Genomic DNA, 12,179 nt, shown 5'->3' with positions numbered 1-12,179 from the left:
AAATAGAAGAAGGGGTGAAGCAACAGATGAAGACAGAGATTTCGAAAAAAAAAAGCAACAGATGAAGCGCGATAGAGAGAGATAAAGAGAGAGAGAGAGAGAAGGGAGAGAGAAAGGAGAGAGAAGGGAGAGAGGGGGAAATAGTAAAAAAGATATTGAGACAAACAGGAAAAAAATCGATAGTGAATGAAATCATTGTTTATTTGCCAGACACAACACCAGAACACCCCTTTACAATTAAGTTGAGAGAATTGAGTCTTTTCACGGGTAATCTGTCTATAATGTCCGCCTCCTATAAATTCATAATTTTGGTAACTGAAAATATCCGTACGCATCATTCAAGTTGTTAAATGTTTAATATCCGGGGTCATGGGTGGAGGTCGACCAATAATAGACACACGAATTATGTTGGATGTTGTTAGACATTTTAGTTCATAGATCTAGAGGATGTGACATAAATACTGTTAAAAAATAAAACTCAGATTTATTCCAACGAAATAATTTATTATAAAACAAAATTACATAAAATGATTAGCAAACAATGAAGTAAAAATATAGCTTAAACATGATTCAAAATGTTTGCTTTGAATGTTCACTAAACTACGAAGTATTTTAGGTGAAATTATCTATAGCATAACATCTAATGACATTTTCTATCAGCATTTGTTCAATTTTATTTTATTTAAGCTGATCCAGGACTAAATGGGTGGAATACGGAATAGTTCTAAGTGACTTAGATTAAATGAGGGATTTGGGAGTGAGTAAAATTAGAGTAGTTTCGAGGAAGAAAGAATGAGATTAGGAGAGAGGCAGAATTAGAAAATAGAGAGCGATAAAGATGGAATAAAAAAAAAAGATATATAAGGTAAATGAGGGAGAAAGAAAGGCAAAATGCAAGAAGGGGTGAAGCAACAGAGGAAGACGGAGATTTCAAAAAGAAAAAAAAAAAGAAAGCAACAGATGAAGCGCGGTAGAGAGTAAGGATAATGTCATTTTATCTCATCATTTGTTCAATTTTATTTTAAGAACGTTAATATTGTTACAAGAAGTAAAGAAGGATTCACTCTCAATGATTGACCACAAAGAATAATCAAGAACGTTAAGATCACGTGATGATGAAGGTCATTCTTGTTTGCTGATCCAGGACTAAAGTTGTCTGTGTTACTTGAGCGGTTTGGCTTGTCGCATCATCTTGCAATCAGCAAATACAGAATTATAACATGGGATTAGTGCACATTTAAAAATGTCCTCAATGTAACGTTCTTTGTTAAGAACAAGAAAAAATAATCTATTGGCATAAAAATTGATGGAGATTTTCCTCTTTTAGAAATGGCTGCTCAGACCATCACTGATGATGATTTCTTCATTTTGAAACTCTTGTCTGCATTATCAGGTATTCTCACAAGGTCTTTTTTATTTTGATGCTTGTGGGATGTTGAAGTGAGAATAACTTTTCATCTGTGAAGATGATGTTATTGAGCGTGCCTTGTCTGATAATAATGTTTAACAAGAGTCGATTTCTGATGAGTTTCTTTGCAATTGTGGCTGCAGAGAGAACTGTCGCTTTTGGAGCTTATAAGGTGACATTAAAAGGTCACTTCGACATATCCTTCACATCGTCGTTTGTGATGTTTGTGCTTTTGTTTACCATTTGTCTCATGCATCTTTTTGGATTTCGTCTGTTTTTTTCTAACATTTTTGATAAGTTTAGGTGTTCTTAAGGTGTGGGGACGTTGTTTATCTTTGAACAACAAAGTTTCCATGTAATGATCAATCGTCCATTTTATGAACATTTTGTTGATTTTGAGTTTTTTCCCCAACTTGAATATTTCTTGTACACGCCTTTCTCATGTTGATCTATGTTTAATATTCTCTTCAATTCAACAACATTGTTTAAAAATTAACATTTTTTGTTTCTAAAAAAAAATTAGAAATCATACATTACATTATCATTCAATGACAATTAAGTAGTAAATTTATTTTAATATTATCATAAGGAATTTTGTAACAGGGCTTATGCCCACACTGTATATCGAAAGAAGAAACTTTCAGTAGCTGTAGGCGACAGCTAGACGAATTCCTCACGATTAAACGTTGATTACATTTACATGCAAATTAGATACAATCAGAACGTTGGAATTGAAGTGGATAATAAACTGGTCGAGAGAAATGGCGTATTTCTTGGTATTACAGAGATTAAGGGTGATTAAGCGGAGGGAGTACAAACCTAGGAGTGAGAGGTACTTGAAAGGAGTAGGGGAGGATTTCTGATTTTGATTGTATTATCGGGGTAAGCGCGTACGCAGACCCCACACTTAGAAATAGCACGTTCGAGTCGTCCACATTTGGGACGATCGCAAAGGTCAACCCAACCGCAGTGCAATGGATGGGCCTCGCTCTGGGGGAACGACCTCAATGATCACCGTTTCCCCTACGTAAGGTAAGTATTATATTTAGCCGTTCGTCCCGGCCTTGGCATTATCTACTGCCAAGGCCTCATTTGGGGGTACGAAGAAGCTTAGGCACAAAGGCCAGTAAGGGGAAGTGGGGAAAAAAGGGGTCTTTTCTAGTCCTTAGCTAGACTTGCGTAAGATAGCAAGTACTTTATTATAAAACCTATACTAGAGTTTCTATCACGCACTGTTTCGCCTAACATTCTTACCCGGACCTACTTAAAATAACAGCTCCCCAGCTTACGGGATGGCAGGCGACATTCACGCTGTGATAAAAAGAAGAAAAACATATAACATTATATACAAAAAACTAAAAGGGAAAAATATATACAAACTAAAGAGTTTTAAATTTTTTTTTTTTTGTAATGGCGGTGAGATGATGGGGAAGGGGGCAAACTAGAATACACCCAAAAAGAAAGAAAAAGAAAACAAATTAACAAAATGCCTATGGGGACGGGTTAGTAAGGGGACCCTCCCTACCTAACGGCTGGTCTGTCATATGAAACGCCCACTGTCTTCCGGTCCTCTTCCCGCGGGGGGAAAGGGTGAAAGCAAGCAGGTCGTTCCCTAAAGGGGAGTGGAGGAACTAGGGACATGTATGGAAAATAAATTAGGGTCGGGAATAATAGGGGTGGATGGCGTCTTCCAAGATAATGTACGTAATGGGCAAAATAGGCCTGGGACAAAATAAAACAAGTGGACTTTTGGGCATCTTTGGAAGCTCTCCTAGTGCCAATCTATCAAAAAATAAAAAGCTATGGGAACAGAATCCACACGCATACTACCCTAATCTAGGCCCTATAAAAAGCACAAGCTATCCACTCTTGGTGGTTACTACCTATCTAGCCTTAAACCTACCCAATATTATAAGGTGAACCTTATATTACTTGTCTTGATGGGGCTGGGTTCCGAGAAAAAAGAAACCTCAGCACCCTAGGACCAATACCACTAGGGTGGAAACACGAACTTAAATCTAGCGCCTCGTCGGATGCATAAACTAGTGTTGTGCACCCATCTCCTATCAAAGTCGATGTGGGGCAATCTTTTCCAATCACATCTGATTTTCGTTTTAAGTTGATGCTTAAAACGAACGACCAGCTCGTGATCAGAAACAGATTGCCCCCTATAGACAATGTCCAGACGTGAAACCCACGTCACTAACCTAGCCACCACTAGGATCGCTAGAAACCCCAACCGTTTCTCCCTGTCAAACGGCGGATCCACATTATCAACTACGTACGCTAAATCAAGTGGCACCGACCGCTCGGGGTCGATGTGAGCCCTTACCCCTTCGACATACTCCCAGAGACTCTGCACCCCGCTGCAAAGAAAGAACGCGTGTTCTCTCGTCTCTTCCTCTTCTTCATCATTGCAGCGTGGGCATGGGGGATAGTAATAATCCCTATCATGATCGTCCCTGGCTAGCCTCCACGTAAGAGAAAATTCAGCGTTGTTGATATAGCTACTGGCAGGCGCCCAACTCCACAGTGAGAGAACTTCCCCCCTCGACAGATGTAGCCGCTCCACCAGCGGGTCTTTCGCAGTCCCCTCCACTACATCCCTATATAGCAACCACCTAGGCCGTGCAAGGTCACTAGACCCCGGCAATGCCCTAAGGGCGGCTCGGCATTCGGTCAGGAAACACCTTTCCCCCGCCGGTCTTCTGCGACCTTCAGCGGCAGGGTTGGATATGAGCCCACCACTGTTTTTATATCACACTTCTATACTTACCACCAACAAACAATAAAAAAAAACTAAAATACCTCCACATAATTCTCACCAATATCAGTATATCACAACATTTCATTCACTAATAACAACAATTAATAACAAATAATTTACTATCATTTAAACTTACCAACCTTTTCACAAAATACCTCAATTCTTAACGGAACTTACATTTTACCGTAATATTAAATGTCAAGGTCGTTTACATGTGAACAACATAAATTCATAATCTTTTCAATGAGAACAAATACAAACGAATGAAAACTTTTAGAATTCAAACCAAAGCACTAAACCAAAAAACAACAATTTTATGTAATTAAATCAAACAGTTTTGTATTTCATTAATTGGCACTTGTATAGTTTAATCAAGACATTAAAAATTAAAATATTGAAAAAAAAAAACGAGTTATATTGTACGTATCCGTTATGGAATGAAGTTCTACGAAAAAAAGTAACTTAATTTGATCAAGTACTTTTTCTTACAGAGGAAATCAAATTTTATTGTAATCGACCTATCATCGCCATTTGACTATTTAGGGACACGAGGAGGGGTGGCTTTATACAAAGGACAAAATGAAAAAAAGATTAAAAAAGGACAAAGAAATTCTGTAAAATAAGTGAAAAATATTTTTCTAAGTATTTTTTCTGCTCATGTTTTAAAACAAAATAATCTCGTCAAAATTTGAAAAACTTTAAGCGGTGATTGTAGTTATCTCTCCTGGCGTTCCCTTCTCCTAAGCGAAAAAAAAAGATGGCCGTTACCCGATCGATCTCAAAATTTGATTTTCCTTGATACAAAAATATAATAACTGCTGGATCAAATCAAGAGATTTCTTTTTTCATGAAAACTTTAATCCATAACGAGTACATACAATATATATTTTTTCAATATTTTTTTTATTTTTTGATGTCTTGATTAAACTGTACAAGCACCCATTAATCATATTAAAGCACGGATGAAACAAAAATAAATTAAAAATTACGATCAGAAGAGTTATTTCCCTTACATCAGCAGTAATTTAAAAAAATATCAATAGACACTAATTTTTTTTCATATATTAATCTCATAGAATAATTTGCGTCGTCGTCGTCGAAGTAATCGATAATATAGTATAGTTCCTGGCTTTACTATAAACAATTATTTTAGACAAACAACGCTGATAATTAATAATATACTTTTAAAAGTTATATTTGTACGGACAGAAGAAAAACAGGTTTAGTTTATCAATTTAAACGTAATTACGAAGAAAAAAAAAAAAAAAAAAAAAAAAAAAACACCAACGGTTTTATTTTGCTAATTTGTTAACGATCTTTCAAAAACAAATTAAAAAAAAAAAAAAATTTATGTGTAACTATTTTATACACTAGAATCATGTATACAGATTGTCGAATTTTTGTAGTCGTTAACAAAATTCGACTTTAGCATAACAAAGTGAAAGAAATGGAAAAAGGTAGAAAATAAAGTCATACAAGAAAGAGCAACAAATGTTGTGATTCAATTCGGTTTTATTAACGTAGAAAGGCTAGCTGCTTTTATGCCCCTAAGCAGAGAGTTAACAACGTTAACCAAGGTAACACAAATTAAAATAACAAACACAATTGAAAACCATAGAAAGGTTGCAAAAAAAGTCATTGAAAAAATGTTGGAAACAACAAAAAGGAGAATTATCTTTTTTTCTCTTTACAAGTCCTTTGCAAAGCTAAGACGATATGGGTGGGCTGGGGTGGGGGCAAACGAAAAAGAAATAAAAAGGTTACATACATCAAAATTCCTTTTTTTTTTGTTTACTCCTTTTTTTTTCTTTCTTTTTTTGACGAAATCTCTCTCGGGTCTTGTGCAAGAGTTTTCCTTTTCACTTCCTGTAACGATGTTATCGTTTCTTTTCGTTACAATCCTAGTTTTGTAACAACGTTATCATTTCGTTTCATGACAATCCTTGTTTTGTAACAACCACGCATGCGCACTGAAAATAAAGGCCTCCATGTTTTATATTTAAAACTAACAACACGCGTCTTTTCGTTTCTCTCTATTAACCAACCACACAACACGAGCTAACACAGCGTGACATGGTGACAGCGGCGAGATAAAGGGAAAAATAAAATAAAACAACGATAAAAGTAAGACATTATATATTTTTTTTCTCTTTTCTTTTCGAACCAAAACTCTGTAAAACACACACCCACACGCTCGTTGAAGCTCGCAACAACACTACTGCTACTGTGGCTAATATATCGATACCAGTTCCCATTCTCGACTGGGACTCGCCTTACAGTAACACTACAGAGTCATTCAAGATATTCCATCAACGTTTGGAACTTTATTTCACAGCGAAGGGAACTAAAGAAGAAGAGAAAGTGCCTATCATTCTACTCGCAACTGGCGAGGAAGGAATTCGTAGATAAAACAGTTGGTCTATGTCAAACGAAGACCGGAGAGACGCCAACAAAATTTTCAACGCATTTTTGGAGCAGCTGGAACCGGCAACCAACCACCGTATATGTAGGCTCGAACTCAGTAGATACCAACAAAAACCTACCGAGACGACAGACATATTTCTAAACAGGTGTCGTTTACAGGGCGAAGAAATGCGATTTCACAGCCCATGAAATGAACGAACGTTTAGTAGAAATACTGATAGCCAACACGCCCATACCAGACTTACAAAAAGAACTGTTGAACAAGCCGAAGGGCTACACAATAGAAGAGGCTGTGAAATTAGCACGCACATATGAGGCTTCAGCCGTGTATATAAACAAAATACACCAACTACATGGCCTGTCACAGATAGACACCATAAATCGCGGTGGTCGCGAACGCCAGGAAGGCAACAGAAATACCAGCAACTTGTGTAAAAATTGTGGACGGAACCACCGTTTTGGCAAGGAGCATTTCCCTGCCAAGAACGACATATGCAGCTCCTGCGAGAAAATGGGCCATTGGGCAAAATTGTGCTTCTCAGCGAGACTTCAGACCCAGGAAACAAGAAAAACCCTGGCACAAAAGCCGCAGCCAGCCAAGGCACAGACAACATGGAACAGGCCGAAAAGTCGACAGCATTGCTGAACATGACGACCGAGCCACAACAAAACTACATGCGGCGATGGAGCACCTCATATTCAGCACTATTAACAGTGAACATCCACTGCACAAACAAAAAACAACACAAAATGAAGCGTTTGTCAATATCAACGTTATATTGACAGACCACCCAGGTACGCACAGCCTCAAACTGAAGGTAGACACGGGTGCACAGGCAAACACACTACCTTTACGCATATTCCGCAGTATGTGCCCCTCTGCCATAAACGAAGACGGAAACCCAATACCTGGATCACTAAACCCAACGAAATGCGTACTGACAGCATACAACAACACTGAAATAAAATGGCATGGCACCACAAACATCAGGTGCAAATACAAGGACTCTTCATGGCTCAACACTCAATTTTATGTGGTCAACACCCCAGGACCAGCTATACTGGGCCTGCCAACATCTGTAGCCTTCAACGTTGTGACAATGAACTGTGCCATATCCGTTCAGCAACAACCTATCAACAGCATAGATGATCTGATGCGTTTATACCCCGACAGATTCGACCGCATTGGCGAGTTCAAGAAAACACACAAGCTCACTGTCAACCCTAACACTCCATGCCACATAGACACACCAAGAAGAACGCCAATAGCCATGCGGGAGAAGATCAAGGCTGAACTAGACAAGATGGAGTCACAGAATGTCATCCGTCGTATTGAGGAGCCAACTGACTGGGTAAGCTCCCTTACATATGTAACCAAACGCGACAACACAATAAGGGTCTGCTTAGACCCAAGGGCACTAAACAAAGCCCTAATACGGCCGTATCATCAAATCCCAACAGTTGAGGAACTCAATCACCGGTTTGCAGGTGCAAAATACTTCTCAAAACTGGATGCTAAGGCAGGATACTGGTCTATAAAGCTTGACCAGGAAAGCCGGATCCTGACCACTTTTCAAACACCATTTGGAAGGTACTGCTTCCAACGACTTCCATTTGGTTTAAACGTGAGCCAAGACATCTACCAGCTCGAGATGGACAGAATACTTGAGAAGTGCACAGGAGCATGTGGTATAGCGGATGATATTGTTGTATATGGCTCAACAGAACGTGAACATGACAACAACCTAAGGCACTTCATGGAAGTCGTCACACAAAAGGGCCTCACAATGAATTCCAAGAAATGCGAGATAAAACGCCAGGAAATATCCTTCTTCGGAAATATATACACCCATTCTGGAATGAAACCTGACCCAGCAAATGTACGCGACCTACAGAAATTCCAGAACCACACAATAAAACAGAACTGCAACAGTTTCTAGGTGTAATGACATACCTATCCCGCTTCATTGAGGATTTCAGCTCAAAAACCACTGTATTACTTGACTTACTTCACAAAGAGTCAGAATTCCAATGGGAGCCACACCACCAGACGGTTTTCAAAAACCTGAAGAGTGAAGTGTCTGAAACGTCCCTGCTTCACTACTTTGACCCCAAGCGCCCAATCTATTTACACTGTGACGCAAGTCTTCATGGAATAGGAGCAGCGCTTCTACAACCAGACTCAGCTGGCAATTTAATGCCCGTCTTATACGCAAGCAAGAGTCTGACACAAACAGAACAACGATACGCATGTATCGAGCGGGAACTACTGGCAATCGTGTTTGGCACACATAGATTCCACACATATTTATACGGTCATGGTTTCCAAATTGTCACTGACCACAAACCTCTTGTCATGATCATTGACAAACCTCTCAGCTCAACTCCAGCTCGCCTACAACGAATGCTCATCCAGCTACAGGGATATAATTTCAGATTATCCTACAACAAGGGATCCGAAAACATATTGGCTGATGGGTTATCATGCCTGCCATCACCTGGTAATTCGACCCTATCGATCTGGATGTTCGAGTTGACACCATTCGTTTCTCTGCTGACCGCATTGAAAAACTGAGAGACTGTACAACAGCTGATCCTCTGCTTAACCAGCTAAGAGATACCATTGTCATGGGATGGCCTGAGACAATCAAGCAACTGCCTACCGATATCAGAAAATTCTGGAGCCTAAGAGATCAGCTATCAATTGATGACGGCCTTATCCTTAAAGGACAACAAATTGTCATTCCTCAGACCCTCCAAGAAGATATCCTAAAGCAACTTCACACCGCTCACTTAGGACAGGAGAAAACCAAACTCCTAGCCAAAGACACTGTCTATTGGAAAAATATAAACAGAGACATCGAACAATTCACAAGCTCATGTAGCATCTGTCAACAACATCAGCCATCACAAATGTCAGAGCCTCTTCTGCAGCACGACATTCCGACAAAGCCATGGGACATAGTTGGAACAGACCTTTTCGAGCTCCATGGACATCAATGGCTGATCATAGCAGACTACTACTCCAAGTACCCTGTTATCAAATAGTTACCTGCCCACTCACCAAGCAGTGTTGTCATAAAAATAACGCAACAAACCTTCGCGGAGTTTGGCATACTGTCAAAAGTGGTTAGTGACAACGGGCCGCACTTCTCAACCGCCCTTTACCACGAATTTGCCACAGAATGGGGTTTTAACCATCAGACCACCTCACCTCGAAGACAACAGGGAAATGGTTTCATAGAGCGCCAGATAAGGACCATCAAGACCATCCTCAAAAAGGCCAAGCAATCTAGGACAACACCCGAAATTGCATTATTGCACTAGCGCTGCACACCTATCTCAAACGCCATACCCAGCCCCGCACAGCTACTCATGGGTAGACGAATCCAATCCCAAATTGCAACAAAAATAGAAAACAACCACCAAGATCAGGATCAAATATATAATGCTTTTAAACAAAGGCAACACAAGCAAAAGAAATATTTTGACCAGCATGCGCTCAAGGAAGACCTACCACCTTTATATCCTGGCCAGAGGGTAAGAGCACAAAACCCTACACACGGAAACTGGGACTTAGCAACCGTAGCTTCTCAAGCAGATGGTCCCCGATCATATCTCCTACAAACTGCAAATGGATATATGATACGGAGAAACCGGCAGCATATTAGGAGTGCTCCAATAAGGCCAACACCACCACAAACGCCAAAGCATGTAACATTTGCAGAACCACCTGCATGTACAACTCAGTCTCAACAAAGAGACTCCCAACAATACACTCGCAGTGGCAGGATGGTACGACCACCATCAAAAATGAACTTGTGAACATTTTCTAGAGAAGTATAGCAAGCAATTCATGGGGCAGAATAATCCCCTGCTTCGCTGTAGCTATTCAGGCAGTCTACCCTGAATTAGCCCTTACCTTTTATCATATATTGAATTTGCTCAATATCAATCTTCATATTGGTAAAGGGAGGATGTAACGATGTTATCGTTTCGTTACAATCCTAGTTTTGTAACAACGTTATCATTTCGTTTCATGACAATCCTTGTTTTGTAACAACCACGCATGCGCACTGAAAATAAGGCCTCCATGTTTTATATTTAAAACTAACAACACGCGTCTTTTCGTTTCTGTCTATTAACCAACCACACAACACGAGCTAACACAGCGTGACACTTCCTTCTTCGACAGTTTTCTCCTCAACTTCTCTTCTTCAAAATGGTTCCTCAGAATCTTCTGGAATTTTCCTTTCCAAAGGGTATTTAAACGAATGAATTCACCTTCTGAATAACCTTCTTGCTATTTAATTGAAGGTCCCCTTTCAAAGGATAGTTTTCAAACACTGTTAATTCCACCCTTGGGCAAGGCCTTTAGCCTTTTAATTAAAGGGGGATGATACGTTGAAGTTTCAACGGAGCACCTAACGTCGCGTCAGGTCGGCGAGGTAGTCGTTCTAGGTACTGACGAAATTGTAGTAACTGGAATTGGAGGAAGGGGACGGGAAATTGGAGGAAGGGGGCGTGTAAAGGTCCCTTGAGTACATTGTCATTAAAACACCCACCTTTCCCTCACATGAAAACATACAAGATCCGGATAGCTAATCATGACAGTGGCAGCCTGCTGACCTCACCCCACCTCCGCCCAGCTTCATAGTGAAAGAGTTAAGGAATAAAAATTCTCAAACTATATATATAAATATATATATATATATATATATATATATATATATATAAAAGATTATATCTTTTGTACTTATTTATTGCCTCCCCAAAAGTTAGACATAAAATCGCTTTTAATGAGGAGAAAATCCAGCTCCCCCAAAAGAGGCATTTTGGATAGGAACAAAAATTATTTTTTTGTTTCAGTCATTAACGATTTCGGATCAAGTAAAGAATAGATACCCCGTAGCAGACGACGCCGCCTGGCAGTGCCAGGCGCACAATTCAACTAACACCGGTGATTCGACCTTGACATTGGCACAAGCACATGGCGTCGGTTGTTTTTAAACACGTCAAATAGCAAACATGCTCGAATATTCACCAGTATTTTTTAAAAAATATATTTACAAAACCTTTGGAGATTTAAAAGAAAAAGTATATATTTACAAAACATTTTTTTAAAATAAGTAACAAAACGAACGTATTTAAATAAAAGATATTTAAATAAACGGGTGTCTCTTTCTGTTTTGGATTTTTGCGACCAAGATTGATTTTTATGTACCGTGTTTTGGGGGGTTCTGTGTGCGTTTTTAAGAAAAATTCAATATTTATTCTTTAAAACATTAACTTCAGCGACAATTAATATATTTTCAAAATAATATTTTTAAATATTACATTTTTACAAATATTCGCGAGCAAGATTTTTTTTAAAATAAAAGATATTTCAATAAATGGGTGTCTTTCTGAGTGCGTGTTTAATATATTTACAGAACTTTTTACTAACTATTTTATTCTTTTTATCAAACAAAAATAGAACTTTTATAATGACATATATATTATCGACTGTTTCGAAATTTTAAAATTAAAGTTAGTTTTATTTAAAAAAAAAAGACGAGGTGTTTTTTTTTCAATTAAATT

The 12,179-nt window shown here is 38.8% G+C and overlaps 1 non-coding gene across 1 annotated transcript; it reads right to left on the bottom strand.

Annotated features, from left to right (window-relative positions):
• Window positions 1-2,285: 2,285 nt before the first annotated feature.
• LOC145249098 (U1 spliceosomal RNA) lies at window positions 2,286-2,448 on the bottom strand. The gene has a single exon (XR_013863477.1). It is a non-coding gene; the product is annotated as a U1 spliceosomal RNA (small nuclear RNA).
• Window positions 2,449-12,179: the final 9,731 nt, after the last annotated feature.

This window comes from Euprymna scolopes, chromosome 27 (genome assembly GCF_053919585.1).
Source record: "Euprymna scolopes isolate OS-2025 chromosome 27, ASM5391958v1, whole genome shotgun sequence".
In the NCBI taxonomy this organism is placed as follows: Eukaryota; Metazoa; Mollusca; class Cephalopoda; order Sepiida; family Sepiolidae; genus Euprymna; species Euprymna scolopes.
The sequence above is the reverse complement of the archived record's forward strand: the minus strand, read 5'-3'. Positions and strand labels throughout refer to the sequence as shown.